Genomic DNA, 19582 nt, shown 5'->3' with positions numbered 1-19582 from the left:
TCAAAACCATTAAATAGCGTTTTGGGTGACGGGGAGACCTTTCATTTGCGACGAGTTTGATCAAAATCGGTCCAGCAATCTCTGAGATCTCGACCTCTTAGTTGACAACACACATACAGACATACACACACAGACAGACATTTGCTCAGTTCGTCGAGCTGAATCGATTGGTATATGACATTCGGCCCTCCGGGCCTCGGAAAATTTTTCAAAAGTTTAAGCGAATTCTATACCTATTTTTTATATATATAAAAAAAGGTAACCAGGATTTGAAACTGACTTAATTTTCAGTTCAACAACGTTGAAACTAGGTTCAAAATTAGCTTCAAACAAACCGTGACAGCAATTAGAGTGGAAACTGGGTTAGGTTTGGTATCAAGCGAAAACGACATTAATAATACGGGATTTTTTGAATGGAAATATTTGTGGATTGTAAGTGATAGGTTCAATATTTGCAGTTTTCCATTTTTCCACCAACTGACGAATACTAGGCTTAGATCATTTTTCAACATCTTCATAACTACACTGAACCCCTCGCGATCGTGAAACAACCAAAATATTAGTTGTTTTTCTTAATTTGATTGGTTAAAATTTGGTACAACTAATCGATTGATGTTTTTTCTAAACTGTCATTTTTATTTTTCGATACACAGGTTCGATGGTTGAAATAACAAAATTTTTAGTTGTAAAAAAGATGCTGTCAGTTAGTCAAGACACACACCTTTCAATTTCAATAAAGATTTTAGTTACAACAACCGACCTTGATTTTGATTTAACAGTTTTGTGAGTTGAAAAACAAATCGGTTTTAGTTGTTTTTGATATTACGATTAGTTATTTCAACTTAAGCAATTGATTTTGAATAACAATAAAATATATCTTATTGATATACGTTCTGATTTTTACCTTTTTTTATATATATAAAAAATAGGTATAGAATTCGCTCAAACTTTCGAAAAATTTTCCGAGGCCCGGAGGGCCGAATGTCATATACCAATCGATTCAGCTCGACGAACTGAGCAAATGTCTGTGTGTGTGTATGTGTGTGTGTCTGTATGTGTGTTGTCAACTAAGAGGTCGAGATCTCAGAGATGGCTGGACCGATTTTGATCAAACTAGTCGCAAATGAAAGGTCTCCCCGTCACCCAAAACGCTATTGAATGGTTTTGAGATAGGATGTTTACTTTTAGTCGATAGTCGGATAGTCGATTACCAAATAAATTTATTTCAGTTTAAGTGGTATTCTTTTTTGGATTCGGAATGAACCCCCAAATTTTAATTCGCACTACAATTTCTCAAAGATGTCTACACACTCCTCAGGTGAATTTATCTGATTTCGGCTACACCGATCTTAGAACTCCGGATCCAGTTTCGAATCGTTTCTCAAAGTTTAATCATTTTTTCAAAAAGGCCAAATCGAACTTCAAAAACAAAAATTCAAATTAAAGGACTTAATGTCCCATACAAAATTGGTGAATTTTATCCGATTCTGGAATTACAGATGATGAATTTTTAAAATTCATACCGATATAGAAGATGTAAATTGTTTGGCGTATTAATTCCTGAATACCAGCTCTGGAAGTACCATAAATAATGACGAAAAACTCTAAAGTGGAACTTACTTCGACATCTCATGGAATGTTCAATCGAATGTCACACGTTAGGATTGAAATTCGATACGATTTGCAGATTCGAAATTACAGGGTAATGAGTGATTAAAATCTCAATTTGCCGTTTGAAACGACGATAATTAAAAAAAAGTCACGAGAACTAAAACACCTAAGAATGTCCATGCAAAAAAACACATGCGGATTGATAAAAAAAGGTATCATCTCACTGCTAGGTGGATTAATCACGTTTTTTAATGAAAATTCGGTATGTTAAGATATATAAAAAATGTGTAATATTTATATTATATTATGACGGTATAAATAAAAGTTAATGTTGGTGTAGTACTGCGCGTAGTGCATCTACGCACTGAAACCGGCGGTCATGTACAGAAGTGATTTCTATTACTTACGAACAAAAAGTCGAACCTGCACTGATTTTTATTTTTTGAGCCATTGCAACTTACAGTTTCAACAGATTATATGAATGAATATTAAGCATTTTCAATTTAATCACTTTGTTCATATAATTTTTGTACATGACTTGAAGATAACATGATGCTCATTCATTGACATGCATTTCACGATGGAGAATCAAGTTGATTTTAAGACCAAAATTCAAACGCATACAATTGACTGGGTTCTAGTTTTGGTTAAACACGTTTTGTTAATTGCAATATCTCTAACGACTATCAGTTCTGTGCATAGCACTACTTTATATCAATCGTTTCTTCTTATAACACCAGAGCAGTAAAGATGTAGATAATTTATCATCACATTAATATTCTGACAACTAGTTTTATGATAAACATTAATTTACTATCATTCAAAAGTTACTCTTCACGAGTTTTACAAACGTATAATAAGCGAATTTCGTTTGCATGAAAATGTTTAAGAAACGCGTTTGAAATTCAACTACAGTAATGGTTGATTTTCCATTGCGATTTTTGTTTTACTTTGTGCTGTTTTCGACATTAGACAGCATTAAAAACAACAAATTTTTCAACTACTTCTAGATGTGCAAATCAAATAGCATATTGGTTGAATCAACTAATTTTTAGTTAAAACAGCAAACAGTGTGAGACATCGATGGAAACAAATTACAGCCGGAAGGAGCCTAGTCTAAGGAGTATTACGGGTAAAAGATCCCGTATAAGTTCAGTGTGTGAATAATCACTTACTGAATCCATTAAAGTAGCATCACTTCAAATAGATAGGCAGTTCAGAAAATGTACCAAATCGTTCATTTCCACTGCGCTTTCATTTGAATGAATACGTAAATGCTGTAATTCATTCTCGTACAATGGGCATTAAAAATGTGACTTGAGCAACAACGATTTCCGTTCGGGATAAATATATGCGTTTTAGAAGAAAAAAAACTTGTAGCCACATTTAACTACTATGAACTCTAAAGATCCGCAGATGAAACAGTATTTGTGAGTAGCAATTACTCTGGCAAATGGCATATCAACTTTCTCGAATGCATGATTCGTAGTATCTTTCTCTTTTACATAAAATATTGGGTCAGAGCTAGAACTGTGAGCATCTTCTTTTTCAGAGGTTTCTTTATGATATCGTTTTCTGTATGATAATAAACGGCAATTGTTACAAATTACATCAACCTATTTTAATCCACCTAGTAGTGTAATGATGCCTTTCTCATATTACTTATTACATCATAAATATAACCGTGAAATTCGCAAAAACAACTGTTTATTGGATAGAAATAGATTAATTTGTTCGGATTTAATTTCACAAACTCTATAAATCCTGTTTAACCTGTAGTTCCGGAACCAAAAATTACGGAAAGGAATTCCGTATGAAACTGTAAGACTTTTCTTTTGAACCTATAAGTTTGTGAAAATCGATTTGGCCATCTCCAAGAAAAGTGAGTGAGATCCTTTTTGCAGTTTTTGATCACTATTTCCAATTCTTCCGAAACCGGATTCAGATAAGCGGAATAGCCGAAGTTTGTTCGTTTACTACCAACAAATATGACCTACAAATTGGAATAGTTTTGAACGTAGATAAACCTATACTTACTATCTCATGCTCATGTAGAAAAACTGGCAATTTGGTAGCAAAAATAGGGTAACGTCGTTAATAAAGATTAAAAACAATAACGGGCCAAGGATTCTACCTTGTGGAACTCCAGAGCGGCGCGAGAAGACCTCAGAAATAGATGATTCAATAATTGTAAGTTTTAGTCGTTTCAGGAAGTGTATTTTCAGTAGAAAATATTTATATTAACCTAAAACATGATAAAGTCTCAGCACATTCTCGGTAGCCGGCTACCCAGAGCAAGAGCACACAGATAATATTATTCGGGGATTTACTAACAAAACCCTTCCGGTGATGCCTATGGAAACGCAGAGGCTTCTTTTAGTAGCAACATCTAACGATCTAATAATCCTTTCCTTCCCAAGTAGACCTGCATCCGAATGTGGTTGGCATCGGTATTGATCAAAATGCAGGAATCGATGCAGTGTGAAACAACATGTTATTCCCAAGCACGTTGTTTCAGGGGAAAAAACATTTTGCAAGCTCAATATCGAAGTAGCAGCACACGGGTGGTCTCTAATGCTAATGCTAAAAAACTTGGTCTTTCACTGTGAATGATTGTGACGGAGATAATCGAAAACAGTAGGTACGGTAATACTGATGTGAAATGTTAAGTTGTCATGCAATTTTTTCTTGAAGTTTACTGCACTCAAAACGTAGATCAACGAAAAACAGCATTACGTGAAATCGTTTGAAGTGATTGTATCGATAGAATCATTTTCAGTTGGGAACTAATCTCGTCGTCGGGTTTCTAAACACAAAATCATAAATTTATCATATGTGAAATATATATGAACTAAACCACATAATCCATTTTCCCAAAAAACCAATCTTTCCCCAAACAGATTATATCAAACGAAGCTAAAGAATGTCTGTGTAAACCATTTTGGATGAATCCTCAACACAGCTTTTTTTTTCTTTCTGTAATCCTTATTAAAAACAAAGTTTTATCCATCCCAGCCGGAAGGACCACTTCTGCCACATATCAACAAATTTATGTAAGAACCGTTCTCTCCATCGAACGCCCGTCAGGCGAGATCAAACATTCATGAAAGCGTAAAACCTACGTAATATCAAAGCTGCAGTAGAACCAGCGACAAACAAACAGAAAACACTGACAACGTATCCCTACCGAAGGAGTTGGCCTCCGATGCTCGGTCCGCTTGGCTGTGGTTCGACAGACCACCCGTTTCCCACATTTAAGCGGTGCTCATAATATCCGTAAGTCTACAGCAGCAGCAGAGCAGTAGCAGCAGCTCCGATGTGGTACGATTCGCCCAGATAATTTCCACCGTCGTGTACCGTCTCTTTTTATTGTGTCTAAAAGTTGCTGACATGCCTACCGCTTTCCTCTCACTAGATTACTGCAATCAAAAAATGCCCTGTGGGAAAATATTTCACACAGACAAAAACCCAACGCAGCCAGTAGGCGGAAGGTAACAGAAACAGAACAGAACCGAACGGGATACCAAACAAACTTGGTTGAGAGGAGAGGAGGGAAAAAACCGGCTCCCATATTTTCCATGTACACCATTTCCTCATTATATTCTACTTTTTTATTTGCTAGAGGAACAGTTGACCTTCTTTTGTTTCCTTTGTTCTTAGTGTTTTTCTGGTTGTACTCTTCAAGCGTTTTCCTTCGTGCTGGTGCTTTTGCTCCTATTAACCAACCAACCAACCATCCACCCACCCACCAACCGACACGCACGGCCGGGAAGTGATGGAACCCGGAATAGTTGCCGTCTCCCGATTGTATGCATACACGGGCCGAGTGGATGTTGGTGCACCGCCTCAAGCGATTAGTGGCGATAAACGTTTCACTGCTAGGGATGTACCTACCCGGTGGTTCTATCGCTCAAGTCAGATTCGCCTCGCGTTGATTGGCTACCATGGGTCTCCATCAAGGCAGCGAAAGTGGAGTAGCGCTTTATCGTTTGTGGTATTCGGGAAACATCCAAAAAATCTCCTTTTTTCCTAGAAATTGTAGTACAACTTAGAAATAGTTACTCAAACTCTGAGTACTTCATACTCAATTTCGAACGATATATGAAAATGTCAAAAATTAAGTAGTTACCTCTAATAATAACTATCATTCTCAATTTGAGTTCCAAGTAACGGGAACTATTCCAAAGAACTGTTGACAAGTCAAATGACAACTTTCTGATATCCGCCGCCATTTCGTATTATTAAATTAGCTTTCGTTTGGTTAACTTCGGTGATAATTCTGAGTTCAATTATAAAGGCAGAATATAATGCAGAAGATATTCGAACAAGTTAATGCTGAAACCGCAAGGAAATTGTGAGGAAAGCATTAAGAAATAATTCAGAGAACTGGAAAAGGACTTCGTTTTCGGGGTTTTCATGTCATATTTCAAGTTGTGACATGATGATTTATGGACACGTGAGCGACTTAAAAGAACATTTCCGGTTTGTTCATTTATTGAATACCAGTAGAGCAGCTGACCAGCCTTTCGTGTGCTGGTTCTTTATATCAGAGATTTCAAAGTTAGAAACGCCAAATAGAAAAAGTTCATAAATCGTTAAACGTAAAACACATAGAAAAAGCTACAAAGCATTATAGTTGATAATAACGATGAACAGACTAATTCCATAATTTTTTGGAAAGACCATGCGAGTGCAGTGTACAAATTAATTCTTCACAGTCAGCGTGCAACAGTGAGTAAACTTGTTCAAACTAGTACAAACATAGAAGTTTGAGGTGCGCGTTATTGTAATAAAAATATAATTAGTTAATGTGATATATAATATTATCTATAACAGATAGCACGGAACAAATCTTTTTCAATTCAATTTGGCATTCAGTTTAACAATATCCTTGCCTTGGAATACGATACGATATGTTGAACCCGTAATTATCAACTTAAATTATGAGTAACAATAACCCAAAAATTTGGGTGCGGATTGAGTTATACTGTACTCACAGATAGAACTGATATATTAATCTAAATTTTAGCATCAATTACTCCTCTCTTGGCTTATTTATGAATAGAATAATAAACAAATAAATTTTACTCAAATACTAACAATTGGAACAACCCAAATTTAAGTAACTGAGGAAATTCTCTCTTTTGGAGTTGTTCAACGTTTTCTGAATATGAATATGTTTTTATTCATTTTAGAGTAACTATTTCCAAGCGTGTATTGCCTTTTTCGTTGACGTAGAACAAAACAAAATGGCTTGATAGGTTCACTGTTTTTTTGCCTATATTTCCACTGGACATGCTTAGCATTTAAGTCCCCTATTACGAGAAATTTCGGTCGATATCTTGTGAGTTTTTGCAAATCGCCTTTAAAGAAATTTAATTGTTCGCCGGTGCATTGGAATGGCAAATAAATTCCATGAATGGTTTCAACTTCGATTCCCAAGCTTTCAATAACTTTACTATTGAAAGAAGGTAAAATTCGAGGTTTAATTTGCCGTTGGGTAAAAAAGTTGGGTTGTTTTCGTTAGAAGATGAACTGCAAGGCGTTCCTGTGTTTTGATTATTTACATTAGAAGAATTAAGTGGTAGTTTTCTACCTGTTACCAAAGCGTAACTGTCATTAGAAGAAGATGATGACGAGGTCGATCTACCTGTCAATAAATTGATTTCGTTAGAAGACGAATTGGAAGGCGTACCTGGTTTTTGTTTTAAATTCGAAGAAATAAGTGCCTTAGAAGAATTAGGCGTTGCATTTGTAACGTTTTTTGATTTTCAGGTATGTTCTGTAAATTTAAGGTCGTTGATTTGACTTGTTGCCTATGCGAACGAGCGTTTAAATTTTTATGCCTGACAGGACATTTCAAATAATTGGATTTATGATTTCCATCGCAATTTGAACATAAAGATTTATCAGTGGTTTCATTCATTGGACAAACGTCTTTCGAATGCGATTTACCACAATACAAACATCGTATATCCATATGACAATTTTTGGGTCCATGGCCGAAGCCTTGGCAACGACGACAGTGCGTTAAGTTTGCGAAACTATTATGCCGTTTATAATGTTCCCAATGACTTTTAATGTGGGAAATGAAAAGTATTTATTCTAAAGTTTTCAAACTGTTTACATCACTTCAATTGAAGTGTATTAAGTAAAGTTCATGGGAAATTCCAGAGCGTGGTTTAGAAGTACCATTCGCTCTTTTTTTTTCATAAGTATTACTTGGGAAGGGGCAAAACCTAGCAATTCTTTTAGTTCATTTTTAATACCATCAGTACTGTTTTTATTATCGTGTTAATAAAACTGAATAGCAACCGAATTTCACCCTCTTTCTTAGTTGAACCACTGAGGTATAACACAGCATAAAAGGTGAGTTAGAATACAGAAAGGAAATTTTGTTCTCTTTGCTAATTTGGAAATGTTTGTACAAAATTAAAAATCTCGAAATTTAAAAAAAATTAGCACCGGATGTAATTTCCTGATCATCCCTGCCCAGATGGAAAAGGCAGATTCATCAACAAGGCAATTTCCCCACTATCCTCATCACGGATCGCGGTACATCACTTTCGCCCTATCAAACACAGCCGGTGCAGTGCTGCGACTGTTCCAGCAGCAACTCTTTGCTTGAACTCGTCAGCACAGCCAGGCGGTCGGGTTGCCGGAGTTTGCAGTGACCTGTTTCTGTCTGCTGGCTGATCGACCCCCTAGAACCCGGCAGTGCATCGGCGACCTAGGGCATAATGATTAAGGATCCACACTAAGCTTATGTTTCTTGTCTGATTTTTTATGTGTGCTAGAGCATACGGCACACAGTTCAGCTCAGTTCGTTTCCCACGCCTTCTGGCCGTCGCTCGGTAGGTTGATGTTGCGTGACAAAATATAATAGACATTAAAGCACATTTAGTGAATCATTCCCAGTCCCAACCACACTAGCGGAGACCGACGAGTTTCACCCATCTCGCCCGGCACTGTCCTGTGCCATGATTTTTGAGCCTGTCAGATAATAACATTCTAAAATCGGATCTCTTGGGTTAGCCAGTGGAGAATCTACCGCTTCGATGAACCTGAATAGCCGAACGACCGACGTCCGCACATTTTGATTTAGGGTTATTTATTTTTACAGTATGTGGCATGATAATGTTGAAAGCATGGAACACGGTTATTCGGTCATTTTCTAAACTATATGGGTATAATTTATGTAATTCAATGTGACGCACAAACCGTGATGCAATTAGGTTGAAAATAGAATGGTTTTACACCGGGTTTATGGAAATTGTTTAAATAACACTGCATATTTAATGCAACGTTGTTTTTGAAATTTATTTTTGAATAAATTCATATACAATCCAATGATTATTGGTTATCTTTAGGTTACGTAGAGGCTGACTTAAATAAGAAATTTCTACGCACAAAACTTCAATGAGTGAATCAAAAAGTTTGAAAAACCATTAATGGTTTCTTTACAGCACTTTTATTAAGACTTATAAGTTACTGGTAACATTTCTCCAGTTCGAATGATATCTCGAACCTTCCTTTTGATTGAACCCATTAGACATTCAGTTTCTGAATGTCCTTGACTTCCTCGCCGCAGTAGAATCATAACACTAATCATGCCATGACTCTGTACGCTATGAATTGACTGTGAAATTTATTAAAACAGAAGGTTCACTTTCACTAAAGAAATTAATCTATCAACTCTTTATATAAAATGATACCCGAAGTCTTCGACATCCAAACAGAATTGTAAAATCTACAAAAACTTTTATATTCGCGTCACAATAATCGAAAGAGAAAGTAAACAAAGAGAAATTTGCTTATGCGGCCCTTAGACAAATCAACCGTGAATTATTTGGACTTGAAAAACCTACCCCTATACCTACCTATTGCAATACATATATTTTTACTGTTATCTCTTCGGAATATATCACAGGAATTGTGGCCAAGGATGGCTTCTATCGTATCAAAGAACGCACACCAGCAACTCTTCACACGATTGAATCAGTGCCATCAAAGAGAGACGGATATCATCGCAACAACAAAAACCCGGCATGGCTCATTTAACATAGAATAGACACCAGTGAGAGCGAATTTCTCTCGATGACATTTCTGAGAATCAAAGGTGTTGCACGCTGCTGTGGGGATCCTCTCTGAAGCAACAAACGGTCGCTTATTCTCGTTTCGCGATCCGATTCTCTACAGGCAGTTGATAATTGCGATATAATCATTTTACTATTGCCGCTTATTCTAACTATGTGCATATAACCTTTGTATAAGTTGTGTCTATGAAAATTACTGTGAATGCTCCACACAAGGGTTTTGAATTTTTTTTTTATTATTTTTTTTTCGTCAAGCAAATGTAGACTACATATAAATTGTTTACAATGTTCACTTACATACTACGCATTATTTCTACGACAAAGCTGAGATTTGATTTGATTTTTTGACATAGTAAGGTCAAGATGTTCGCAGTATTGATTGTAATGGCGCATTATTCGATTGACTGGACTGTATTTTGCATAATTTGTTCTAGTGTTTCTTTCTAAAAATAATTTCCTGGTTCGTAATTGACGGCTAGGTGTATAAAAATTTAGTTGCGATAATAAAGAAGGTGATTGAATGCGTTGAGAAATAATGTCGCTGATAAAATAAAGCATTGCAAGGTCGCGGCGTTCTTTAAGTGTTTGTATATTGATGAGCATGCAGCGTGCTTCATATGATGGTAGAGGAAATGCTGTCCAGTTTAATTTACGAAGTGCATATATTGCAACCTAGTACGAGAATCATCAAGTTGAATAATCGATTCGATTTTCTGCGATAATTGTCAACTTGCGATTCTCTCTTGGGAAATTCCACACAGCAACGATCATTATCAGACTGTAATTTTTTTAAGGGCCGTGAAATACTCAGAGTATGAAGTGGAGCGAAGAAATGTGGAAAAATTATTCATTGAGAGACTCGAGTTCTTGTAGCATCTTCTACCGGATTGAAAATGTTGTATACAATATAGATAGCAATATAGCAGCTTCTGTCAAATTTTCGGCAATCACCAACACTGATTGTGGCTGATTTTTTGGAAAAAAATCTATTAAATCGTGACAATTTTTGCTTCGAAATGGTAAACACAGAAAAAAAATGAAATAAACGAATTTCGGGTAATTTTAATGAATATTTTTTTATAATTTATATTTTTGGTGTGGTACATCAAATGTTTTTTGAAGCAATTATTGTTTGTTTGTAACAACAAAGCTCTAGTTTTAATCAAGTATATTTCGTTTGAGTCTACGATATCCGGGTTCGAAACATCACATTGCGGTTTGAAACAACTTTTTTTTATGGGCTGCTAATCGTTAACAGTTTTAACAACAAAATTTTGCCGAAGTAGTTACTGATTGCTTTAAGACTAAACTCACAGAAGAAATAGAAATGCAACAATAGATTATAATTCTCACGATGGAACATGCCAAATCTTCGCAGGGTGACTCGTTGGAAGAGCATTTCTAATTCCGTTTTCAAGGATGTTGCCTATGTGCCTAATGCACTTTCAAGAAAATACAAATACTATTACCTCATGTCTGCACAATTTTTTAAGCGTTAAGCATTTTTAATTTACATTGACATGAAACAAGGGTGGCAAAAACTCGATCATGAGGCATTTCTTCTATTCATCCGCTCACCTCATGATTTAATATGCAATCCGTAAAATAATGGTAAAGATAAAACTCATCACTGATCTAAACAAACACACTCATCTTAACAGAACATCACTAACACCGAATTGTGATGATGTTGATGATTCTCGGTTTTGATTTCATAGTACCTAACACTCATTCTGAGTTTTCAAAAGTAAGTACTGAGTTTGGCATCACCGTATTGAGCTACGCTGGTGAGTGTATGTTTACACTACACAACTACTAACACAATTAGGATTTTCGGTTTTGTTTTTGCTGGTACTAAAAACTAGCACGAGCATTGATGCACGAGAACAAAAACTGAACTGTGCACGTTTAAATTTCATATCCCGAGCTAAACACAACTGGCTACTGAACCGAACACGATGTGCAACATTCGAGAACATGTGTTGCGAGTTGGATTGAAATGACATCGATTCGAGCATCGACCGCTCATGGCAACTCTGGTGGAATACAAGCGAGACAGTGTCATAAGAATCTGATGCAATATGTTGATGTACAAATACAGCTCATCTGCTGATTGCTTGACATTACGATGTGGTGCGAGGTTTTCTCTATACAAATGGTTGCCTGGTTACTCATTGCTCAGTGATGCTATTGAAACCGATTAGCAGGTGAGCTGAACTCACTGATGATGAAGTTCAAAAATGATGATTGCCAGCCTTGACATTAACTGTACGAAAATACAATACTCGCAAATGAAACTAAAACATTTATGTTATAGGAACATCAATTCAGACAATGGAAAACTTGTTTTTACAATTAATTCTTATATTATTCTGTATACTTTCACTTACTTGAAATGGCAACTACGTAACTAATATAAATGACATTCAATTGCCATTTCAAATTTTCAACTTGAAACGTTTCTGGTGAAATGAGGAGGGTTTGTTTTCCGTTTTTAAGGGCTTCGTTCTCAGCCAACTGACAGCATTCGAAAACAGCAATTTCGTTTACTGGATATGTTAGTAAAATCGATATGTTAGTTAAGTCAGCAACATTTTAGCTGAAACAAGCAGGACGTGAAACAACAATTGCAATATTGTAATTTTGTGATCTGGGGGTTCCTCGTGCACCAACTTGAGAAACAGTGAAGGCACAAATCTTCAAATAATCAGGAGATTTTTAGACAATTTGTTATGATATTTAAATCCAATACAATTATATGTAGGTCAACTCTTAGCAAACCAACATTGTCTGATGTTTTTGACTAGAAGTTCCACCATAAAAACGTTCAGTTTTCTTGTGTCATTACATTACTATTCGTAGGACCACTTTTCCTAATACTATAAACCATTCATTGAGTCATTTTTTCATATCTTTATATGATCGCAACTACAATTTATGAGTCTGGTGGTGCCCGAGATTTTGAAACTTTCCCACCCCTAGTATCCAATTGGAAGCAGAGTGTTGAGTACGGCCGAATTGTTCGGCCAACCTTTATTGTATTGTTGAGTATCATTTCGTCCAAAAAAGTTTGCAATTATATATCTTCGAAAGTGATTGATGTTTTCCACGTTTTGCATCTTCAATGCTATTTTGAAACACCGGTCCATTCGTGCTTTAGTTCAACACAGTCAGAAACCTCTTACAATATTACAAACAAGAAACAGTATAGTGTATTGAACAATACGTCGGTTGTGAGATAGGAAAACCTTATGAACATCGGGCTCCCACGACCATTGACTTCAAGCGTTGCTGAAGTTAACCTATAATAAATGGAATTGAAATAAGAAAAGTGCTAGTGATACAACTGAACAAATTTAACTTGGAAGTATAAATACTATTCCTTTCTGAATACGAAGCAAGCAGAACTTCACCTATTCTATTTAGCCTCAACAGTTAGCTTCAACATTGCCGAAGACATTAAATAAATCGGATCAACCCTTTCTGTGATGCATGCCTGTGCCCTTCTTAAAACTAAGCCAACATTGTGATCTGATGATGCAAATTTTCCTTTTTGGTCATGAAGTATGCGTGTGCAAAATTGTAACCAAATAAAATGCGAATAACTACAAGTAACAAAAAACACTTCAAGGAGCAAGACTCTTTGCAAGCGTATGAGTAATGCCAACAATGTGTGCGTAAAAACACGCTTCTTTTCCTGATTTTACTCAATAAATCTTCCATATGGTTGAAAAATAAACCAATCGGTTCATACTGCTTAAAATTGCAATTTAAGAAAAGCTAAAATCTTAGTCTTAAACTCTTCCGTTTTCCTTAAAACTGCTCGAGAAAAATTATTTCAGTTTCAGCTTACTTCCACTGACATATTTAATTAGCAACAAACACATTCCTATATAAAGATTTACGTACCTTGTAGGAGAAGATGGGGTAAAACTACCCCCGAGGCATAATGCACCTTTTGCTTTTCTCAAAAGTTACCAATTTTTTTCACTGAAATTTTAATGAAACTGAAAGTCCGCCATAACAACAGATTACTTAAAAATTTTGATAGCGATGGTTCAATCCTATCTGGAAAACTTTAAAAAAACAATTATGTCTCTGTTATAAGTATTTTTTTATGTTCGTTCCATAGTAATATTCTAGGGTGAGGAAGACGATTTTAATTTTTAACCAGTGCTTCTTTGCCAATCATAAGGGTTTCTAAAATTAGTTCTAATACAGACGATGTATTTGCAATTTTATAGAAAAATCGTCAAATTTATCGTCTCATATTTTTGGGGGCAAAACGACCCGAATTGTGTGAGGCAAAATGCTCAAGAATTCGCTTACAACAATTATCCATAAGTTATCAATTTAATGAATAATAGTGAACAATCTTCCACCTGGCAAATATATCGTCAACGAAAAGTCTAAAACTTTCTTTAAAGAAGAAGAAGAAGCTTTATGAGGGTGCATATTGCCCGTAATTGTCATGAGCTTTAATCCGTTGTTTTGATGGATATTTACCCGTTGTTTAAGATCATCCTGTCTCTATGTTCAGATAATCGTCACTTCACGTAATTTAGAATGCATATTTTCCAAGTTTTCCACGATCGGGCGTCATGCCCCGCATATATTTCAATAGACAATTTCCTTAAGGGGTGCATTTTACCCCATCTACCCCTATAAGTAAGCCTGCAAAATAGAAACCTTTAATTTAACACGCGAAAGGCAATGGATATGGAATGTTGTCGTAAAACCAAGGATGGCTTTTATCGTAGCAAAGAACGCTCACTGGCAACTCTTCACACGATTGAATCAGTGCCATCAAAGAGAGACGGATATCATCACAACAACAAAAACCCGACATGGCTCATTTAACATAGAATAGACACCAGTGCGAGAGTGAATTTCTCTCGATGACATTTCTGAGTATCAAAGGTTAGCACGCTGCTGTGGGGATCCTCTCTGAAGCAACAAACGGTCGCTTATTCTCGTCTCGCAATCCGGTTCTATATGGGCAGTGGATAATTGCTATACTGCCCATACTTGCATATCAGTCCCATATGGAAAATCGGTATGTCGAGAAAAAGAAGATTAAAATTTAATTTCCGAATTGTTTTATTTGTTGTGCTACCTAATGCTAAATAATGATATTATTACATGAAATACCGTTAATACACCTTTGCTATTCCAATATTGCAACAAATAAAATTATTGAAATTTGCACTGAATGGGACTGATATGCGGGTACTTTGCATATGGGACAGACAGGAGTTGATATTTTTTTCACATTTTACTGAACAAACCCTCAACTTTTATTGCAATTTCTGAGAGTATATTGAGGATAGATTTCATTCCTCAAGCTAACTCAATATTGGCGGAAATCGCTATGGGACTGATATGCGAATATGGGTAGTATAGAATCATTTTACTATTGCCGCTTATTCTAACTATGTGCATATAACCTTTGTATAAGTTGTGTCTACAAAAATTTGTGAATGCTCCACACAAGGGTTTTGAAATATTGCAACCTAGTATGAGAATCATCAAGTTGAATCGTCGAAATTCCACACAGGAACGATTATTAGCAGACTGTACATTTTTTTAAGGACATGAAATACGCAGAGTATGAAGTAGAGCGAAGAAATGTAGCAAAATTCTCTCACGGTTCATGCATTGAGAGACTCGAGTTCTTGTAGCATCTTCTACCGGATTGAAATTGTTGTATACAATATAGATAGCAATATAGCAGCTTCTGTCAAATTTTCGGCAATCACCAACACTGCGTAAAACTATTTATTTTTCCGGGACACTGTTTTTGTAACAGAAAATATTGAAGCAGTGTTGCTAAATTTTATATTAGGGAATTGAAACCTACATTCCTAAAATGTAAGCAATTTTCCATCAAACGTTGGTGAAAAATTGATCAAAACTGATATTTCATCCAAGATGTCAGGCTTACAAATTCATTTGAGAATAAATTATTGTGAAAAAAGATTGTTTGGAATTCAATCGTGCAAACCACTTTGATAAACTCGGTGCACTTCATATATGAATACACAGATCTATGGCATACGTACCAAATAAAATGTACGTAATACACAAATTACCAACACAAGTTAACTTGGTTTACTCTTGATCCTCAAGGTCAATATATCTAAACTCTTCAGTCAATACAGCACACAGAAAAAAATTTCACAGGTGACATGACTCTACAAACAATGCAATTCATAACTACTTAACTTGTCAAATGACGCAATAAGGAGTGTATCGAAAAGTAGTTAGCAACATTGATTATTGAATAAAAAAGCGAAAAAATAACATATTCATTTTTATGCATTTCACTGATTATATTGAAGAAAATCCTAGTTTCTGTGAAACGCTCGCACTTTGGACTTGTCATTCTTCATTAAATTCTGCACAGTTACTTTTGTGACTTTCCTGGTGGCAGCTGTCCAGTTTTTTTTAACTCCTGCATGTTTTGGGACACTGTACCTTTCTTCCGAGAGTGCCGCTTGACAATTGCCCAATACCTTTCAATTGGCCGAAGATCCGGGCAGTTCGGTGGGTTCATGTCCTTTTCCACGAATTGTACATTATTTTTTGACAACCACTGTAGAACGGAGTTGGCGCAGTGGGCTGAAGCCAAATCCCGCCAGAAGAGAGGAGGAGCTTTATGCTTTCTGTACAGTGGCAGCATTCTCTTCTTCAAACATTCTTCCTCATACACCTTGGCATTAATTGTGCCCTTCGTGAAGAAAATCGACGACCGCAAACTACAGGTACAAATTGCTTGCCAGACCATCACCTTCTGCCCAAACTTTTCCATCGTCACCGTGGTGTCAGCGTCGTCCAGAACCTGGTATACCGATTTCGTATAATATTGCGGTCCGGGCAGCGCTCGAGAGTCTTCCTTGGCGTAGGTTTCGTCGTCGATCAGGATGCATCCGTCTTTATTCTGTAGAATACGGTTATACAGTTTTCGCGCTCTTGTTTTGGCCTGAACTTGCTGTACCAGGGACTTTTTCGGCACCTTCTGTTTCTTGTACGTTTTCAGGTACTTCCGAACTTTGATCCGTTGAATCATCCCGATGCTGGTGTTGAACTGCTTGGCCAAATCCCGCGTCGACGCCGATGGTTTTTCCTGATTTTAAGTCCCGGCCGGGCTGGCTGGGACCCGTTTTGCTACCGGATCGGGGCAAATCCTTCGTGGAAAGGGTCTTACCGAACTTCTCGATAATATTTTTGACACTGGTGTGGTGCTCTTTCACCCGTTTTGCAATTTCGTTGTACGTGACACCACTTTCTGAGCACCAAGTGTGCAGAATTTTCTTTCGCGTTTCCGGATCAATTCGACTCATCATTGAAACGATAAACCGTACCGAAACCAATCGATTGCGCAGCTGTTATTGACATGTAAACAATCATGTCACCGCAAAACATGCTGCAAAAAATTAAGCCATTTCAGAGTAATAACTGTTTGAATGTCCTTAAATATAAATTTGTGTGATATATGACGCTCCATTTATGTCCATTAGATGTAAAATCACAAGATTTTTTCGAACTGTGTACATAATATTAAACATGTAACATTTCAAAAATCCCATTGTACGTGTCTTCGAATGGGATGCCTATGTTGGTTGATTGAAATAATGGAAAAAGAACTAACTTTTGTGCCTTACTGAAAAATCTAACCTCAAACTTCAACATATTTTTGGTTTCATTGACATTCTCACTCCAAAGACGATAACATCATCACTACGGACAAAGTGAATTTTATTTAGGTCTGAAGACAGGTTTGAATAATCAGCAGAATAAATGCTTGTAGGTTCATCTTGATTTGGTTGAATTTGTATTGTATTATACCGGGTTATAAAAACGTGGACATCTTAATTAAGGTTACTTCTTGAGAAAGTAGTTTACCTCTGCGAAACTTATCTGAAAGAACAACAATAACTGACTAAATCAAATCCTCATTATCTGCTGTTGTGCAAAATACGTAGAAAGGATTTTTTCGACTTCGAAGAAGGGGCGAAACAGCCAAGGACATTCAACAAATGCGAGCAAAATGGAAGAAATGTACTGTATCCATGTCCGTATCCATTTTGCGGGCGCTGATCCATCAAGAGGAAAATTCGAGATTTCGTTCGTACTGAAGAAATGTAGCTATAAATTTTGTAACAGTACTGTGAAGCAACTATTAATACACTTTTTATGTTAGCCTTTAGAATATAGCTATCCAAAAGCCTTTCAATCAATGCGTAGCAATAAAATAAACGCAAGGCACGAGCTGTCTTATTTCTAGCAGAAAATTAAACACACATTCTAAGGTGGTGACTAAAACATCAATCCCACCGTTTTGCTTGATGAGAATAAATGCTAAAGTTCCACCGACATTTGTCGGGCGATAGCGATAGTTTTCCTAGTCCGGCTAACCCGCTGACACAACCCATCCGTCTTTTTACGCCAATATGTTAACTGTAATTGTAACTTTTATCTGTGTTGTAACTTTTAGCAGTCCAGAAGGCCATCACCAATTCAAAAACTTTCCCCATTTTCATGGGATACACTGTGTTCGTCACGGTCCGTCATCAGCCGAGTGTGTGTACGCGAGGGTTCGGTAAAATGTGAAAAGTGATTGTTGAATCTTGAACGGCTTTCACCCACTATTTCTCGTGTGCCGTTTCCTTTACTGGCACACAAGGTCTTTAGCCGGCAATTTTACTGCTGGTAGGTGAGGCTTATCTAAATTGAAAATCTACGAATATAATTTGAATATATACAATGAGTTGCTATATCCAGAGTGACTATCCTGAAATTATGCCGAAACTTGAAACTATTGACTATTTCGTGGAAGTGGGATAGCAATATGCTCTGATTGGCAACGGCACGAGGAGATGTAACTTCCGAGCAGACCGCTCCAGCAGAGATGGAAGATAAACTACATCCTTGAGCGTACGGGGGTCGCTCACGAGGATATGTACGTGAATATACGGAATGGAAGATTGAAGACGATAGAGCTACTTTTATGAACTGGTCGGTAATTGGATTCGTGCTTGACTTCGGTTACGACTGATTGGAGCTCCAGGTGAAATATCAGTCAAGCTTGTTTGAAATCAAGAATTGTATTAAAACTGATTACATATATCACATAAACTTCATCTCAGTTTAACAGGGAGGTCCGAAAACGATTATTTGCTGAAGGATTCGAAACATACAAATTAATTGATTATTTTGTTTATTTTTCAATATCAGTTTATTCGACATGAACCCCAAGCGCATAAATCTGCTTTGGTATACTGCTGGACATTCAATTAGAGCGATCTATCTATATCCGTATTCAAAGCGTAGCCATGTGTCTAAAATTGAGTTTCCGTCCAATCAAATTAAAATTGCAATCAACATTCAAACGAAAACAGCAGCCGGATGTCGCATACCGAAATAAACATTCATAATTTAAAAACCATCAATAAATGAATATTTTCCAGTCTTTCACTATGTAGTGGCAATCGAATCAGTCATTCCTAGTTCAAGCTCGGAAACGGGTAGGAAATGGATGCAAAACCGAACCGGACATCAACCATTGTGCATCGGAGAACGTTAATGTCGTTGTTATGCAGAAGCCAAAACCAACGGAGCTTCGAAACCCACACTGGTATGTTGGTTTGCAATTTCCCGAGGGGACAGAATCGAGTCAGCAAGCTTCCGTCACAGTTGTCCCAGATCGGATTGACTGCTGTGGCACAGTGGCAATCCGGAGGACAGTCCCGTTTCCCCCATTGATTGGGAGCTTTTTGACGATTAGTGACTCTGGACACGATCTGGAAATAATTTCAATTCAAACAGAAAATTGTTCTTCCTGGCGTAAAGTTTATAAGCTGTAACAGCAAGAG

The sequence above is a fragment of the Malaya genurostris genome, chromosome 3 (assembly GCF_030247185.1).
Source record: "Malaya genurostris strain Urasoe2022 chromosome 3, Malgen_1.1, whole genome shotgun sequence".
NCBI classification, from domain to species: Eukaryota; Metazoa; Arthropoda; class Insecta; order Diptera; family Culicidae; genus Malaya; species Malaya genurostris.
Note: the sequence above shows the minus strand (reverse complement) of the source record.